The sequence below is a fragment of the Equus przewalskii genome, chromosome 5, assembly GCF_037783145.1.
Source record: "Equus przewalskii isolate Varuska chromosome 5, EquPr2, whole genome shotgun sequence".
Taxonomy (NCBI): Eukaryota; Metazoa; Chordata; class Mammalia; order Perissodactyla; family Equidae; genus Equus; species Equus przewalskii.
The window spans coordinates 47,901,933-47,921,900 of NC_091835.1; the positions used below are offsets into that span (position 1 = coordinate 47,901,933).

Below are 19,968 nucleotides of genomic sequence, written 5' to 3' on the forward strand. Positions count from 1 at the left end.
TCAGTCAGTATTCTAGTTATCATTTTATTGCTATTTGCCTATCTTTAAATAGACCACAGGAAAAAGAAATCAAGATTTTACTTCTTGAATTCTGGTTTCATATTGGAAAATATACACAACTGAAACATATTATTTTCAACTAATTAAGTCCTGTTGTACAGAAACATTCAAATGATTCATTGGAGTTTTCAATTTTCATCTGGATGTTTGGGTTTTATGTCAACACAGTCACAGCTTGAATTTACTGTGATAAACTTGGGCAGGATGCAACTCTCTCTCATATGACATCAAAGTGTTGGATGAGAAATGAATGTATTGGTTTCTTTGATGCAAAAATCTGACTGGATCTGAGACAGCAATTGTGAAATCTTCAAAATGAGGCATCAAAGTATAGACTTTGGGAACTCATGATAAAAGGAAACTCAATTCTCAAATTCTTCAGGTACGAAGTAAGAAAAGCATCTTGAAACTTGTGAGCATGATTATCAGGAGGCTGGAAGACATGGAGTCCTACTATGATTACCTCAAACAGCATAGAACAGTTTAGTAGCTTCCTGGAGGTCGTCACTTGCCTTCATTTTAAGGTACGGTTTTAAACTCTGAAGACAATGGTGTTTGCACACTAAAGCACAGGACATTTAATTTTATCAGGTGAACTTGACACAATCCACTACAAAGCAACACTTTTTAAAATCAATGTTTAAAGAGTTTAAAGAAAAAAAGTTACCAACTGGTGCCAGCATCAGAAAATTGAGAATAACAGGAAGAAATGCTGGCTACAAGTCAGAGATAGTGTCAGAGCAGTATTAGCGCTTTGTGAGAGTTCGTCATCTTTTCTGCCTTTGTGTTTAAATAAAGTCATTATAAAATTGCAAATTGAAGGAGAGAATTGTATAGTGACACAGTGTGCTTTTGGTCCAGCTTCACCAGTTGTCAATACGGGACTGATCTTTTCATCTGTTCTGTCAACTATTTGTTTTCTCTCCGTCCCCGTTATGTTGAATCCCTGATGGTATGGTGTTTCTTCTGCAAATATTTCATTTCTTTAAGACAAAGACTCTTACAGAAACCCGTAATTCTGTTATCACATCTTAAAAATAACATTAATTCACTAGAACTGTCAAATATCCAGTTCACATTTCTCTGGTTTTTTTCCAGTTTATTTATTGTGGTTTGTTAATATATCTATCTTTTCAGTTTCTTTAATGTAATTTCTAGCACAAAGATGGTCATGGATATATTTTCTTATATAGTGACCTTGGCTTTACTACTAAGTTGGTTAGAGTAAAACACAATGTTTTAAGACTGATATTTTATCTATATAATACCAAGTAAAACAGTCAGTTTTATGATAGCTGAGTCTAAGGATTGTTTACTAAAAAAAAAAATTTGGTTAATTTCTTCCTTTCTCTTTTTATTCAAATATATTCTTATTGTGTACATGTAGGAATAAGTGGTAAATATAAATTTAAATTTCATCATTTTTAAAGTTATGATGTTGATAGATATCTTTTAAAAAACAACTTTCAGATTAAAATAATTAAAACCATAATCTGTTGCTATTGATATATGTCATACTAATTACACATTTTCTCCTACTTATATCAAGATCTTTAACTGAGTTCCTAGTTTATCTTGATTACGAATCAAGATTCTTTTTCTGAACCACAGAAGTTGAATATAAAACTCAGAAAATATTTATGTACATCAATTAGACGTAATTTATATAATTAATTGTAAATGAGACTGCAATTGTTATAAGTCAGTTAAAAGCAAAGTAACCCACTGATCGTTTTATTTATTTTGGTAAAATAAAAAGAAATCATCATGTTACACTTTGATTTTATTCTATGTACGCACTTAATTTAAAAATGCCTTTTGGCTGAGTAGCCTCTACTCAGAAGAAATGAGCTGGGATTTTTTTCTCCTTGAACTATTTCATTCATTTATTCAGGGCATAATTATGAAGATGGCATTTAAGAGTACCCTTTATTAATGATGCTTCCTTATTTGCTAATGAGCTTGAAGGGTGAGAATTGGAAGTAGAGAATATTACTGTTATTATTGCTTAACAGTCACCTAATTTACTTAGACCAACAGAGGTTTTTTATTTGTTTGTTATAGAACATGTTAAACGATGCAAACTATTTTTCTCTTTTCTGAATAAACATGTTCTCTTAATTATTCTGATTCTCCAATAAACATATAGTTTTGCTTTGTAAAGGAAATGGAATTGCAAATTATGTCTTCAGTTGAATTTTTCTAATGCTCTTAGCAATTGAAGTTGCTTTCACAAGTATATTTTCTGCTAAATATCTGAACAGCAAATAATACACAGAGAAAGTAGTGGTCCATGCCATTCTATGGCTTCTGCCCTGACTCTAGGTCTCTGGGCAGAGTTCCCACGGGCAGTGGTAGGTCTTTACTCTAGGAACTCAGCTAATGCTTATATGACACTTAATATGTGTTTATATGCGTTAATTTATTTAATCCTCACAACAACTTGAACAGGAAGTTACTGTTATTATGATCTGCATTTTACAGATGAGCAAACTCGGGGATAGAAAGATTAAGTGACTTATTGGAAGTCACACAGCCAGTTGTGATGGAGCTGGGCTTTGAACCAAGGCAATCTGGCTCCATAGATTTCCCTTTATCCATGACACTGTGCTACATAATAAACAGAAAGCATATCACCGGTTGCCTGGGATTGGAAAGAGGGTGACTGCCAGAGGGCAGGAAGGAGTTAGGTGTTTGGTATAGTGGAAATACTCTGCATCTTAACTGAGGTGGTGGCAACACGGGAGTATTCATTTGTCAAAACGCATCAAACTGTACACTTAAAATGGATACATTTTACTATATGTACATCATACTTCAATAAAATTAATTTATAAAAAAGCATTAAGACTCACTTTATGGTACACCATATGGTAAATTTGGGCAGTTTTTGAGTGCATTGTTCTCCAGATGACCTAACTGATATATAGAGAACAACGTACTTAAAAATTACCAAATACACATCCCTTTGAAATGCAATAGAATGGTTAGCACAGTTTACCATGTGGCAGGTCGGAAAGCGAGTCTGTCACTATAGATTAGTTTCAGATCTTCTGTATCCCTTCTGATTTTGTCTGCCTGCTCCATCACACACACATACAAAATTAAACTGATTGTGATTTTGTTTCTCCTTTTCATTTTGTCATTTTGTGTGTATATATTTTCACCCTTTTTTATTAGGTATATATAGATTTTTTAGCACTGTTGCATTGGCTACTGGATCGATCACTTCATCATTAAGAATAGTCCCTCTTGATTTCTAGTCATGCTTTTTGACTTAAAATCTTTAAAAAATTTATATTAATATACCACACATAGTTAATATTTGCATGGTATATCTTTTTCTGACCTTTGCTTTACCTTTCGTTCTTCTGTATTTTATAAGGATATGGGCTTATATTTGTTTTTGATAATCTGGGAATATTTCATTAATTTTCATTTAATTACTGATATATTTGGGTTTATATTTACCATCTTTGTATTTTTTAAATTAGTTCCACCTGTTTTATGTTCTTTTTTCCTTTCCTTTATTTTCTTCTTTTTGATTTATCAAATTCATTTTTATTATTCCTTCTTCACTTCTGTTAATTTGTGAGTTACATATTATTTTACTATCTTTTTACTGTTTACTTTGAGATTACCATTTGTATCCCTTATTTAATACAGTCGAGTTATGAAATATGTTTATCATTCTCCAATAATGCTAGGAATTTAGACCATTTAAATTCTATTTACTCTTTCTGCTTTTTGGGTGTTATTGTTATAATTTCGATTCTACATATATTCAAACCTAAAAGAAATGATTAAATCAGTCAATATTAATTTCTATTCACTACATATTTGTCCTTTTTATTCCTTTTTATTCCTCGTTGAATCTCTATGTTTCCCTCTGGGGTCAACTTCTTTTTACCAAAGAAACCCCTTTAGTTTTCCTTTTAGTGCAGGTCTCTGGCAATACATTTTCTGAATTTTTCTTTTTCTGAAAAAGTCTTTATTTTGCGTTCATTTTTGATAGATTTTTTTCCCCACTGTGTATTGAATTCTAGGTGGGGAGATATTGACTTTGAGTACTTTAAATACGTCATATCGTTGCTTTCTAGCTTTCATCATTTCTGTTGAAAATTCACTTGTTAGTCTTGCTGCTGCTTTGAGGAATGTATCTCCCCTCGTGCTGCCTAACCCCCTATATCTCTGGGTGCTTTCACCTTTTCCCTCTGTCTTTGTCTCTTAGCAGGTTGACGATGATGTGCCTAGATTTCATCTTCCTTGTTTTCAACCCGAGAGTGTGCAGAGAGCCTCATGAATCTGCCGTTTGATGACTTTCATCAACCATTTTCTCCTCAAATATTGCTTTAGTTTGATTCTCTCTCCTTCTCCTTCTGTACTTCAATAACATGTCTGACGTTTTAATTATTTTTCTTCTATACATGTGTTTGTCATCTTTTTTACCCTTCTGTGCTTCTGTATGAAAATTTTTGATCTGTATTTCAGTTTGCCAATTTACCATTATTCTCTGTCTAATCTGCTGCTATGTCCTGTATCAAGTTTGTAATTTTAATTATTGTATTTTGCATTTCTATAATTTCCACTTGACTATGTTTTTTTTTAGATTTAAATACTCTAGTGAGGGACTGGCCCCATGGCATAGTGGTTAAGGTCACAGTGGCCCAGGTTCACAGGTTCGGATCCTGAGTGCAGACCTATACCTCTCATCAACCATGTTGTGGTGCCAATCCACATATAAAGTGGAGGAAGATTGGCACAGATGTTAGCTCAGGGCTAACCTTCCTCAAGCAAAATTAAAAAAAGAGGAAGATTGGCAACAGATGTTAGGTCAGAGTGAATCTTCCTCAGCAAAAAAAAAAAAAAAAAAAAAAAAAGCTAGACAAGAAGATATTGTGATAAACATTTAAAAATGAAATAAAGTGGCTCAACTTCTTAGAGAGTAGTTTAGAAAAATCACTCTAAAGGCACATATTATTTGACTCAGAGACTTCCTTTCTAAGAATTTATCCTACAGAAATATTCCTATAAGTCTTCAAAGATATATGTACAAAAATTTCAATCCCAGAGTCATGTGCAAAAGCAACTAAATAGAAGCAACTTAAATATCTATCAATAAGAACCTAATTAATAAATAATAGTATATTTGATACATGAGGCAACACGGATGAATCTTGAAAATATCATGCTAAATGAAAGAAGGTCAGATATTGTATAATTCGATTTATATGAAATATTCAGAATAGGCAAATCTATAGAGACAGAAAGTAAATTAGTGTCTGTCAGGGGCTGGGGACAGGGAAAGGATAGGGAGCTGATAGCTAAGGGATATGGGTTTATTTTTGGGGTAATGAAAATGTTCTCAAATTGATTCTGATGGTGAATGCACAACTCTATAAACATACTAAAAACCAGTGACTTGTCCACTTTACATGGATGAATTGTATGATATGTGACTTTCATCTCAATGAAGCAGGAAAAAATGGTACCACCAAATAAATAAATAAGTAAGTAAAAGCATATTGGTACAATGGAATATCACATAGTCAGTAAAAGGAATGAGAAATGCATTGTTGAGGAAAGGTATCAAAAATACACTGTTAAGGGGGCTGGCCCCGTGGCCGAGTGGTTAAGTTCGCGCGCTCCGCTGCAGGCAGTCCAGTGTTTCGTTGGTTCGAATCCTGGGCGCGGACATGGCACTGCTCATCAGACCACGCTGAGGCAGCGTCCCACATGCCGCAACTAGAGGGACCCACAACGAAGAATATACAACTATGTACTGGGGGGCTTTGGGGAGAAAAAGGAAAAAAATAAAATCTTTAAAAAAAAATACACTGTTAATAAAAAAGCATGTTACAGAATAATTTGTATATAGTACTTAATTTTTTTCATCACAAGGATAAGTAAACCTAGGCTTCTTCATGCATAGATAATTTCTGAAAACAAACACAAGAAATCGTTAGCAATGCTTGCTTCTAGAGACTAGGACCGGAGTTCAAGAACGGAGAAAAATATTCTTTTTACTCTGCATTCTTCTATACCATTTGAAACTTTTGATGAAAATGTATTTACTTTTTGATCAGTTTTTTCAAAATGTCTTAAAATCACATGGTGATACGAACTTTCAATATTAATTGATCATTTATTTCCTTTATTTATTATTATTATTTCTCTAGAAAGAAATTTCAGTGGTCCTCATGTATGTGAAAGAAGCCTGATCTAAAAACGTAAAAATCAGGTGACATAAATGGAGAGACATATTCAGAGTTTCAAGGTAAGAGAATGAGATCTGTTGCTCTTGTTCCAGTTTACACACATTGCTAGACAGTGTTTGAAAGTTTGGGTGTTCCCTTGGGCTTGTCTGTTATTGTCACACCTGAGTACCTTCTGAGAGCTGAGCATTAGCAACCAATGTCTTCAAGGGACTAAAGGTTCCAGTAAAGACATCTCTTGTTTTTATTGGAGTCCTAGCTATGAAAGAAAGTTTTTCACTTATTCATTTATCCAACCAACATGTATTGAGTGCTTGCTTATGCGAAGTACCGAGCTGGGCGCTGGTAAGTAGTGGTGAATAATAATCACACCTACATTTCTTGAGTCATTAACCATTGCATAATACTAAGCACTTTACATGTATTATCTCATTTATCCTCACAATAATCCTGTCATGTGGATACTATTCTTATGCTTTTTTTTTTTCCTGAGGAAGACTCACCCTGAGCTAACATCTGTTGCCAATCTTCCTCTTTTTGCTTGAGGAAGATTCAACCTGAGCTAACATCTGCTCTAATTGTTCTCTACTTTTTGTTTGTGGGTTGCTGCCACAGCATGGCTGATGACGAGTGGTGTAGGTCCATGCCTGGGAACCAAACCTGGGTTGCCAAAGTGGAGTGCATTGAACTCAACCACTAGGCCACGGGGCCAGCCCTATTATTACAGAAGAAATTAGGGTTTAGAGAGATTGAGTGGGTTTCTCAAGATTACTGAGCTAATAAGCAATGCCCTTGGGGTTTGAACCCAGAGAATATGATTCCAGAACATATGCTTCTAATAATGTGCTTCTAAACATTAAATGCTGCCTTTAAAAGTTCCAGTAATCTTGCTATGGGAGAAGGGCACTCTGCCATTCTGTCATTACTGCATGGCAGGCAGGAATAGTTATTAATATTACTAACATGGAGGGGCAAGACAGATGTTTTTCCTACCCTCATGATAGTTCTATTTTTAATTTATTAGGAAACTCCATACTGTTTTCCAGAATGGTTGCACCAATTTAAATTCCCACCAACAGTGCATGAGAGTTCCCTTTTCTCCACATCCTTACCACACTTGTTATTTGTTTATTTGTTGGCTTTTTGATAATAGCCATTCTGACAGGTGTGAGGTGATATCTCATTGTGGTTTGATTTGCATTTCCCTGATAATAAGTGATGTCGAGCATATTTTCAGGTGTCTGTTGGCCATCCATATGTCTTATTTGGAAAAATGTCTATTCAGATCCTCTGCCCATTTTTTAATTGGATTGTTTGGTCTTTGATATTGAGTTGTATGTGTTCTTTATATATTTTAAGCCTTAATCCCTTATCAGATATATGATTTGCAAATATCTTCTCCCTTTTAATAGGTTGTCTTTTTGTTTTGTTGATGGTTTCCTTCACTGTGCAAAAGTTTTTTAGTTTGATGTGGTCTCATCTGTTTATTTTTGCTTTTGTTGCCCTTGCCTTAGGAGACAGATCCAAAAAAATATTGCTAAGACCGATGTCAAAGAGCTGACTGCCTATGTTTTCTTCTAGGAGTTTTATGGCTTCAGGTCTTATATTTAAGTCTGTAGTCCAATTTGAGTTTATTTTTGTGTATGGTATAAAAAGTGGTCCAGTTTCATTCTTTTGCATGTAGCTATCTAGTTTTCCCAACACCATTTATTAAAAAGAGTGTCCTTTCCCCATTGTATATTCTTGGCTCCTCTGTCATAGATCAATTGATCATATAAGCATGGATTTATTCCTGGGCTCTCTATTGCCCCGTTGATCTATGTGTCTGTTCTCCTGCCAGTACCATACAGTTCTGATTAATATAGCTTTGTAGTAGAGTTTGAAATCAGGAAGTATAATACATCCAGCTTTATTCTTCTTCCTCAAGATTGCTTTTGCTACTTGGAGTCTTTTGTGATTCCTTACAAACTTCAGGATTATTCCTTCTAGTTCTGTAAAAATGCCATTGGTATTTTGAAAGGGATTGCATTGCATCTGTAGATTGCTTTGGATAATATGGACATTTTAACAATATGAATGTTCCCAATCCATGAACACAGTATATCTTTCCTTTTATTTGTGTTCTCTTCAATTTCGTTCATCAATGTCTTATAGTTTTCAGAGTACATGCCTTTCACCTCCTTGATTACATTTCTTCCTATGCATTTTATTCTTTTTGATGCAGTTATAAATGGGGCTGTTTTTTAAATTTCTCTTTCTGATTGTTCATTATTATTGTACAGAAATGCAAAAGAGATATGTATATTAATTTTGTATCTTGCAGCTTTACTGAATTCATTTATTGGTTCTAATATTTTTTGGTAGAGTCTTTAGGGTTTTCTATATATTTTGTCATGTTATCTGCAAATAGTGACAGTTTTACTTTTTCCTTTCCAATCTGGATGTCTTTTATTTCTTTTTCTTGCCTGATTGTCATGGCTGGAACTTCCAATACTACGTTGAATAAAAATGGCAAGAATGAGCATCCTTGTATTGTTCCTGAGAGGGTTTTAGCTTCTCATCATTGATTATGATGTTAGCTAGTGAGTTTGTAATATATGGCCTATATTATGTTGAATTTTATTCCCTCTATACCCACTTTGTTGAGAGTTTTTTATCATAAATGGAAGATAAATTGTGTTAAATACTTTTATCTATTGTGATGATCATGTGATGATTTTTATCCTCCATTTTGCTAGTGAGGTGTATTGTGTTGATTGATTTGCAGATATTGAACCGTTCTTGCATCCCTGGAATAAATTATACTTGATCATGGTGTATGATCCTTTTAATGTATTGTTGAATTCAGTTTGCTAATATTTTTTTGAGGATTTTTGCATCTATGTTCATCAGGGATATTGCCCTATAATTTTCTTTGTGATGTCTTTGTCTGGTTTTGGTATCAGGATAATGCTAGCCTCATAGAATGAGTTTGGGAGTGATCCTTCCCCTTCAATTTTTTTTTGGAACAATTTGAGGATAGGTGTTAACTCTTCTTTAAATGTTTGGTAGAATTCAACTGTGAAGCCGTCTGTTCCTGGACGTCTTTTTGTTGGGAGCTTTTTGATTACTGACTCAGTTTTATTTACTAGTAATTGGTCTGTTCAGATTTTCTATTTCTTTCTGAATCAGTTTTGGAAGATTGTGTGATTCTAGGAATTTAGCCACTTCTTCCAGGTTGTCTAATTTGTTGGCGTATAATTGTTCATAGTAATCTCTTATGATCCTTTGTATTTCTATCATGTCAGATTTAACATCTCCTCCTTTATTTCTGATTTTATTTATTTTAGCCCTCTCTCTTTTTTCCTTTATGAGTCTGGTAAAGGTTGATCAGTTTTATGTTTTCAAAATACCAACTCTTAGTTTCGTTGATTATTTCTATTGTTTTTTTGTCACTATTTCATTTATTTCCGCTCTGATCTTTATTATTTCCTTTATTCTATAACTTTGGGCTTTGTTCTTCTTTTTATAGTTCCTTTAGCTGTAAGGTTAGATTATTTATTTAAGATTTTTCTTGTTTCCTGAAGTAGGCCTGTATTGCTATAAATTTCCCTCTTAAGACCACTTTTGCTGGTTCCATAGATTCTGGAATATTGTGTTTCCATTTTCATTTGTCTCAAGGTATTTTTTGATTTCCTATTTGATTTCTTCAGTGACCCACTGGTTATTTAGTAGCATGTTATTTAGCCTCCAAGCGTTTGAGGTTTTTTCCAGTTTTCTTGTAATTGATGTTTAGTTTCATACCATTGTGGCTAGAGAAGATGCTTGATATGATTTCAGTCTTCTTAAATTTATTAACGCTTGTTTTATGGCCTAACATCAGATCTATCTTGGAGAATGTTCCACGTGCACTTGAAAAGAATGTGTATTCTGCTGTTTTGGTATGGAATGTTCTGTATATGTCTATCAAGTCCTTTTCATCTAGTGTGTTGTTTAAGGCCACTCTTTCCTTGATGATTTTCTGTCTGCATGGTCTATCCATTGATGTAAGTGGGGTGACAAGGTGGCCTACTATTACTGTTTTACAGTCGATTTCTCCCTTTACGTCTCTTAATATTTCCTCTTTGAATTTAGGTGCTCTTGTATCGAGTGCATAGATATTTACAAGTGTTCTAACCTACTGTTGTATTGATCCCTTTATCATTATGTAATGCCCTTCTTTGTGTGCTGTTATAGTTTTTTTTAAAGTCTACCTTGTCTGATATAAGTAATGCTACCTCAGCTTTCTTTCTGTTTCCATTTGCATAGAATATCATTTTCCTCCCTTCACTTTCAGTCTCTGTGTGTCCTTAGATCAGAAGTGAGTCTCTTGCAGGCAGCATATATCTGGGTCTGGTTTTTTATCCATTCAACCACTTATGTCTTTTGACTGGAGCATTTAGATCATTTGCATTTAAAGTAATTATTGATAAATATGTATTTACTGCCATTTTGTTAATTGTTTTCTGTTTTTTTGTAGTTCTTTTCTGTTCCCTTCTTCTTCTCTTATTCTCTTCCCCTGTGATTTGATGACTTTCTTCACTTTTGTGTTCCTTTCTCTTTATGTTTTGTATATCTTTTGTAGATATTTTGTTTGTGGTTACCATGAGGTTCATATATAAAACCGGTGTATATAGCAATCTATTTTAAGTTGATGGTTGCTTAAATTTGAACACCTTCTAAAAGCACTACATTTTACCCACCCTCACACACATTTTATGTTTTTTTGTTGTATTTCATATCTTTTTATTTTGTGTATCCCTTAACTAATTGTTGTAGAGATAGAAGATTTACTACTTGTCTTTTAACCTTCAAACTAGCTATGTGGAAGCTTGATCCACTGCCTTTACTATATGTTTGCCATTACCAGTGAGATTTCTTTCTTTCATAATTTTCTTATTTCTAGCTATGGCCTTTTCTTTTCCATTTAAAGAAGTCCCTTTAGCATTTCTTATAAGCCCAGTTTAGTGGTGATGAACTCCTTTAGCTTTTGCTTGTCTGGGAAACTCTTTGTCTCTCTTTTCATTCTGAATGCTAACCTTGCTGAGTAGAGTATTCTTGGTTATAAGTTTTTTCCTTTCAACACTTTGAATATATCATACCTCTCCCTTCTGGCCTATAAAGTTTTTGCTGAAAAATCAGCTGATAACCTTAAGGGGGTTCCCTTGTATGTAACTAGTTGTTTTTCTTCTGCTGCTTTTAAGATTTTCTCTTTATCTTTTGACATTTTAATTATAATGTGTCTTGGTGAGAGTCTTTGGGTTCATCTTATTTGGGACTCTCTTTGCTTCCTAAACTTTGATGTCTGTTTTCTTTACCAGGTTGGGGAAGTTTTCAGCCATTGTTTCTTCTAATAGGTTTTCTGTCCTTTTCTCTCTCTCTTCTCCCTCTGGGATCCCTATAGTGCAAATGTTAGGATGCTTAATATTGTTTCAGAGGTCCCCTAAGTGATCCTCGTTTTTTTAAATTCTTTTTTCTTTTTGCTGTTCCGATTAGGTGATTTCCACCACCCTGTCTTCCAGATCACTGATACATTCTTCTACACCATCGAATCTGCTGTTGATTCTCTCTAGTGTATTTTTATTTCAGTTATTATGTTCCTCAGCTCTGATTTTTTAAAGAATTTTTCTCTCTCTTTGTTGAAGTTCTCACTGTGTTCATCTATTTTTCTCCTGAGTTCAGGGAGCACCCTTATGACTGTTACTTGTAGCTCTTTATCTGTTAGATTGCTTATCTCTGTTTTGTTTAGGTTTTTTCCCTGAGATTTTGTCTTGTTCTTTCACTTGGAACATGTTCCTTTGTCTCTTCCTTTTGCCTAACTCTCTGTGGCTTTTTTCTATGTATTAGGTAGATCAGCTATGTCTTGTGGTCTTGAAAAGGTGGAAGGTATATGTAGAAGGTGTCCTATGGGGACTCGTAGCACAATCCACCCTGGTCGCCAGAGCCAGGTGCTCAAGATATGTCCCCTGTGTAGGCTGTGTGTGCCCTCCTGTTGTGCCTGAGTCATGATTGCTGAGGGAGCTCTAGTGTGCAGGGCTGGCTCCCTAGGGCAGAAGATACTTTAAGGGAGTGTTGACCAGGGTGAGTCCAGAGGAGAATGCCAGAGTGGGGCAAGTGGTGCCAGCAAGGTAGATGGAAATTGTGATAAATGGTGCCTCCAAGGCCAGGCCAGCTAGGTAGAAGAGAGCAAAAAAAGTGGCACCTGACAGCATTTCCATCCCCAGAGAAAGTTCCAACAGATCACTTCCCCTTCAGCAGATGCCCTAAAATTAGTCGATGAATCTCCTTCACCTGTAAGCCAGGCTCTTCTTAAACTGCTTCCTCTGCACTTGGGACTCAGAGCAAGTGAGTGTGTGTGCACACCCTGTAAGAGAGGCATCTCAGTTTCCTATAGCCCTCTAGCCCTCCCAGATGTAAGCTCCACTGGGTTTCAAAGCCAGAAGTGATGGGGACTCATCTTCCTGGTGCAGATCCTCTGGGCTGGGGAGCTCAGTGTGAGGCTTGCATCCCTCACTCATTCAGGAGGACCTCCATGGTTGTGATATCCCCCCTACTTGTGAGTCACTGCGCCTGGGGTATGGGTTCTGACTAGCCTGCATCTCCACCCCTCCTACCCATCTCAATGTGGCTTTTTCTTTATATCCTTAGTTGTGGAAAGTCCATTCTGCTTGTCTTCAGGTCATTCTCAGCAATAGTTTTGCTATATGTAGTTTTAGTTTTGGTGTGTCTGTGGGAGGAGGTGAGCTAAGGATCTTCCTCCTCCATCCTGCCATCTTGGTCTAATGCCCCATCAATATATTTTAAACAGAGGAATGTCATGATTTACATAGCAAAAATAATACTCTGACTTGTTAGTGTAGAGTGAATTAGAAGGTGAAGGCTACAAATAGAAACAAGAAAGGCTACATAATTTGTGAGGTACAGTGCAAAATGAAAACGTGAGAAGCTTTGATCAAAAATCTTTTTAAATTTCATGACGGCAATAGCAGAGATTTAAGCAAAACACAAGTCTCTTCCAAGCATTAGGCCCTGTGCAACTGTGTGGGTCTCATGCTCATGAAGACTGTTCGGAATAGGCGCCTAAGTTAAAAGGCTCATAGAAAATTCTAAAAAAGAGATGATGATGACTTAGACTAGGCTGATGGAAATGGACATGCAGAGAAGTACATGCATTTAAGATATATTTTAATAGAAGGACAGAATTTTTAAATGCATTAAATTGTGGTACATAATAAAAGAAAGAAGAATCAAGGATGACTTCCAAATCATAATAGCAGGAATAAAGGGAATGAATATTTTCTCCAGGTGGCATGAAAACAGAAGAAGCAAGGGTTATACAGATAAAGTAATGAAGTGGAAATGGCCATGGTGGATGGTGAAGCTACCTGTACCACTTGTGAGAAAAAAAGACAACTTCCACTTGAAAGGGCTGCAGTGGAAGCTGAGCTCATAATGAGATCCAGATTTTAATTAAAGCAAGAGTTTGCAAAGATTTTCATGCAAGAGATTCAGGATATAGGTTTGTTTGCTGATTAAAATGTGGGAATCCCAGAGGGTACAATGTGATGGTGATTTGGATGGCTAACAAATGTGGCTAAGGCAGGATGATATTCCTTGTGACCTCATCCTGAGTTCTGGCCTTGATGGTTTATCAGTGATGAGCATGGTGATGAGGATAGTAAAGAGTGTGTCTTCTCAGATTGCTCTCAATTCTATTCCCAATTACATCTCAATAAAGTGGCTTGTAATACTGAAGCAGAGGAAACACTCTATTTAGAGAGTCTGATTACTCCCAAAATCCTAGAGGAGGTGCTTACCTAGGGCAACATTGGACCTCCCATAGTGTCTGAGGCTTTCATATTATCTTCCTTTCATAATGGTTTACTGGTTAGTGTCTCCTGGACTTCTGAAGAGCATGCAGTGTGTCCAAAGTGTATTTTCAAATCTATCCTTAAGATAATTTCAAATAGTCCAAATTATTAATTTATAATCTGATGGAAACAAAACCAAACAAGCTGGATTAAGGTTATTTTTTGAGCTAGAAGTACACCTTTGAACCTATAAATTATCCCATAGTAAGAAGGCAAAATCATACCAACCAAAAGCGAAATTAAATATGCAGATAAAATGCTGGTGAAATGCTATTTTGCATAGATCTAAATAATGTAATTTGCCAGTTTTGTGAGTCAGGCAGATGCAGTTCATTTTGAAGCAGCCTTTGGGTCTTTTCACATGATTTGGCTATTCTTAGATTTCTGAGTCATTCTGTCCTCCATGCTAGTCATTTTTCAATTCCATATTCTCTATTCATGAGGGAGATACAACATTAACCAGTCCAAATTTGGCTATGTGGCTTAATACTCTGAACAAACAGGTTATATATTCATTCCTATTCTTAGCAATACCTTGGGACAAGTTGAATGTAAATAAAATATTTGGGCAATACACGCTAACACTGTAGAATTTCTAATAAGTGGTGCCAGGAAACCTTGGCATGCACATTATTGCATAATTGTTTTGATTCGATTTGGTTGTCCTCTTAACGACTAAAATCCCAAAGCAGTAGGAATACTTATGAAAGGAACAGAAGTGTGGATAACATAGAATGAGCCAAAGGACCCTGCCAACATTTTATGCAACAGAAGCAGCATATCTTAAAGACTAATGCAGGAGGTACATTGATATCCCTATAATAAATTTACTGGAAATTAAATTCTTTGACAAACTGAAGATAGTAATAAAATCTCAATCCACGTGTCATTAGAGGAGCTCAGAAGTGTAGGTATAAATAGGATTATAAAGAGGGTGAGGAGAGGAATCTGGGATTCCACCTACATGGGTTGGTGAATACAACAGAGGAGGAGGGAGAGAGCCCAGCAGAGAAGTTAAGGATTCCTGAAGTTTTATTGCAGTTCTCTGATGCCCACTTGATGAAACTGGCTGTTCACTAGATTGCTCCTTGAGGATAGAACCTCTGCCTTCCTGTCCTTGTGTCCGTCATTGCCCTACAGGATGCCTGGCATGTAATGGACTTTCATCGAATGTTTTTTGAACTGAAAGAAACTTCAGTGGGAGTAAAGCAGGCCCATACCTACTCTTTCACTATATTGTGTTAAGGGAGCTATCGTACTGTTAGGGCTGCCTCCTCACCCCCAGCCAGCTTTTAGCCCTGTGTCTCAGCAACTGCTCTGCAAACTCTAGTGGAAACAAAAACTTGAGTCTGTCCCACTTTTCACTTCTTCTTCCATTTTTTTTTTCCATTTTCCATCGGGAAAGTTTAGGGAACCGTATATGCCTTAGCTGCAGTATAATCCTAGTCCTGGATTTGTGACCTCCCAGGTGGAGGAACTTTGATGCAGCTTGTCTGATAAGGGCTATAACCCTGGCTTAGGCTCCAGACCATCTTCTTTGTCCTCAAGAACTATAACCAACACAGGATAATTCCTGGCCCCCTCAGCCAGCACTCCTTCACTAAAGTTGAGCAAGTAGATATTGAACACCAAAATGCATCATGTGTATGCAGTTTTCTGCTGCTTCATACTCAGTAGATGCTACTACTAAGAAGCTACGTTTCAATTCATATGAAGATTCATATTTCATGCTTTTATGCATGTTTGGAACCATTTTCTTTGGTATTTAATTCCATTACCCCCACTCCCACTCCCCCAGGAAGCCAGAAGAAAGAAGTGTCCCACATATCATAGGAGAAAATTCCAAGAAAGGAGGAACGATCTATTGATTCTCAGGCCACAAGGAGCTGAACTTATGAAATAACTTCAGAAGAGTAGTCATTGGAGCTAGTGATGAGGTTGATGGCGTTCTTAGCAGGAACAAATTTCAACATACTGCTGGGAACAGAAGCCAGTATTGGGAGGGGTGTGAGGTAAAGAAGCAGAGGCTGAGGGCAGCTTACATTTTCAAGGAGCTTGATCAAAAAGGGAAGGAAAGAGAGGGATTGAGACGATGGAAGGATTTGGGATAAGTAATGGAAGATTTTCTTAGGGCAGATCTAAATATGGTTAAAGCTGTAAGAAAAAAATCCGTTTTGGCAAACTGAATACATGGATAAATAGGAGCCAACTAGGAGCAGACCATAAGGTGGGTGCAAGAATCAGGAAGCAGCCAGCTGGGTGGGGGATGGGCAGGGCTGGCCTCTGGGCTGCAGACCAAAGGAAAGAGTCCTCGGAGAGGGGAAAGCAAATGAAAGGCAGGCAGATTTTTCAACTTTAATGACTCCAAAGGGAGAATCCTGATTCAAGGCAATAGGAGAAAAACAGAGTAAATAAAGCTTTCATGAAAGGCATTAAAATGAACTGTAGGCAGATCCTGGAGAAATTGCCTGTGTGTTGGGAGCAAGGCCACCACTCTTCTTACAGGGCTCCTGTTGACCTGCAGAGAAGGAACAGTTAAGGGTGCCAACCTGATTGGGTAAATAAAGCTGTTGAAGATATTGGAGGAAGAGTTTGTAACAGAGAGAATAAGATCCCTGACGACATGAGGTGGGTTGGCATCCTGACCACGCATTGAGTAATTAACTTCATTAACATCATGCAAACCATACATGAGATTCTGAGGCAAGAAGGAGATTCACCTTGAAGGCACGTTCTATATGCATAGATACATGAGCTCCAGGGGGGAAATTCAGCCTGCTTTAAGAGTCTGAAGGGAAAATACATATGTGCATTTAAAAGTGCATATTGTGTTTCTAAAAGACCCTAATTTTCTTAAACGTTCCACAAACTATGGTCAAATAGACTTCATATGATATTTGTGTTTAAGTGATCTTTAGTAGTTTTCAAGTGGTGCTTATTCTTTCCAACTGAAAAGATATTTCTTAACCTGATTTTCTCTGTACTGGCCCTCCAAAGTGTTCCTCTTAATTTCCGTTTAAGAAAATCTCTACATTTCTGGGTTTGTATTTTCTTTGGATTTAAGTTAATCCTTCAAGAAGAGCGTTAACTCTCTCAAGCTACTGGAAGTCCACTTTTTGGAACTGCCACGTTTACTATTTGGGAGTGACTTTGGCACCAAGGAGAACTTGGCTCAATAAATATTTTCAACAAAATTACTAATATAATAAATTTTAAATGGAATATTGGAAATAAAAACCTAGATTTAAAAAATGATTCACTCTTTAAAGGCAGAATAATTCTATTTGTGATTTATTCTTTGTTATTTCGTAGTGTTTCTCTGAGAAGCCCTAGTATTTTTTTGTGCCTGTTTATAGTAACTGATTCCATGAAATCCAGTATTATTTCAGATAAAAATCTAATATAATGATGCAATAATTTGATGAAATTAAATTTCTGGATTCAGAAAGAAAATAAAGTGAGTGGGGAGGATACAAGTAAGAAATTGACAAAATTTACACTAATGATTATTTCCTCTTCTTTTCACGTCCCTTTTTTGGATTAAAAAGTATTTTAAATCTTAGAAATAGTGTCAATTGCAATGGATGCTTGGTTGGTAGATATTCATTGACTTGAGTTATTACTCTTCTGGAAATAGTAATTTACTAAGTGAAGTTAATGGTCTAAAACAGTTAATCAGACTTTGAAATGAGCTCTCCAAAATCATAAGATTTATTCAAAATTTTTATTGGAACCTTCTAAGCGTCTCTCATATTTACCAATGCCGTTCTACTTTTTGTCTCTCTAGAACTGCATAGCAGATTTTCCTTATTTTGTAAACTTTGACATACACATATATAGAAAAAATGTTATGTATTTATTTTATTCTGTTTCCAAAAATATTTTTACTATTATGCCTGAAAGTCTCAATTAAGGATCTGAAAGAGATAAATAATGATTTGGATTTTGAAAAAATGCTGCTCTTTAGAAAAAACTGAGCTCTTGTTATCTGCTAATTACATTGATAACTTGGAAAATGAGCAGAGAATTCATATTTTTAGTCTTTCACATCTTGAATGATATCTGATTTATGTTTCATGCTAGATCAACACTCCAGGGTCTTGCACTCATTCCCACATGTGTTATATCGATGTTGACATAATCCCACCATCTTATAATAACTATAAAAGATTCTATTTATAAGGACATTTTAGAAAATCAGCAAGCTATAAATCTATTTGATTGAAACACATTATAAACTATAGTTATTGTGCCATTGAATTAATCAAAGTATCAAAAAGAATTACAGATTAAAAACTGCCGAGCCGGATTCTCTTTCCAATCAGAATGGAACTAAGAATGTTTTCAAGGATGTGAAGTGCATAAGAACTCTCTCTCCTCCTCTCCCTTAACCTCTTTCCTATTTGTTCCGAGCAGAAAATTATCCAGTAGGCGCTAGTAGTCTATGTAGCTGTTTAGAGAAAGATTTATGCCTATTGACTTCATCAGGACTGGAGGTAAAACTTTCCTCTGGAGGAGAGCAAAGCTGAAAATAGAAAAAGCATGAATTCTATCGGGATGGATTTATTAGCTCAATCAACAAATTAAATTTACCTATTTTGTATTAACTATGCGTTCAATTCTGGACAAAGTGTGCCAGTGCATATAAGAATTATAAGCTAACTTACTGACCATATACTTGCAATTTATTTGGGCAGATGAATGTGATAGGATAATCTACAAGTAACTAATATATTTCTCATTCTGTCTCCACCTTCATTTGTATACCTTAGACCTGCAATCCAACTCCATTTTGGCCAGTTAGACATTATTCAAAGAGAGAATATTATTATTCTCACTGAATAGCTGTAAGACAGGAAAAAATGGAGAGAAGAAATGACTGGGCAGAAGCAGCTGCCTACCACACCAGCATATAAGCTGAGATTGCTAACTGTGGAGGGGAAGAGAGAGTTAGAGGGGAAGAAAGAGAGAATGAGAGGTCTTAGAAAACATGGAAAAGGGGAATATTACAAAATACCTTACTAAATTTAGGAATGCAAGGCTGAGAATAGAGAGGTTGAAGGTCTCTCTCCATATGGAATATTGGAAAGTATTAGCCTCGTAGATGTGCCCTGGCCATTGAGTGCCTTAGGTCGTAAAGAGGTTGTTTGGAGAATATCAATGGCAGAGTGGACAAATAACAGCTGGGATAAGCTAGGCTGTTGTGCTGATCTCAACTGGGCTTACTCATGCAGCAGCAGTCATCTGGTGGCTTGATTGGGGATGGGGGTGGGGGTGTAAGGCGGCCTCACTTAGGTGTTTGGAGACTTGGTGTTGGCTGCTGCCTATGATCAATGGTCTATGAAATCTCTCCTCTTTCAGTAGTTGGTTCCAGGCCTCCTCAAGAGTGTGAAGAAAAGGCTCCATGACTTCTTAAGGATTAGGCTCTGGAACTCATACCACACCACTTTTATCACATTTTATTAGTCAAAGCAAGTCAAAAGGTGAGCCTAGCTTCCAGGAATGGGGAAATAGTTACCATTACTTAATGGGAGGAGCTGGAAAGTATTTGTGGTCATATTTAATCTACCACAGTCCACTCTCTGTCTACAATTATTTGTGTTATTCCACAGGCAAAATCTGCTTATCCCTCCCACAGAAGTTTCATCTCTTGGAGTGCTTAGATCTGTGCTATGCAACACATTGGGCACATGCCACATGTGGCTGGTCCAAATGGAAATGTGCTATTATTTAAAATATACACAGGATTTCAAAGACTTAGTAGGAAAATGTGAAGTTTCTTTTTAATACTTTTTTATATTGAT

General features: G+C 36.1%; 1 long non-coding RNA gene across 2 annotated transcripts in view; it reads left to right on the plus strand.

Moving 5' to 3' along the window:
* The window catches only part of LOC139083525 (uncharacterized), a 330,299-nt gene that overhangs the window by 301,571 nt on the left and 8,760 nt on the right, over positions 1 to 19,968 (plus strand). For both annotated transcript variants that reach the window (XR_011540326.1, XR_011540327.1), the window contains 2 exons: positions 443 to 584; positions 6,240 to 6,337. This is a non-coding gene — a long non-coding RNA (uncharacterized lncRNA). The remainder of the gene's footprint in view (positions 1 to 442; positions 585 to 6,239; positions 6,338 to 19,968) is intronic.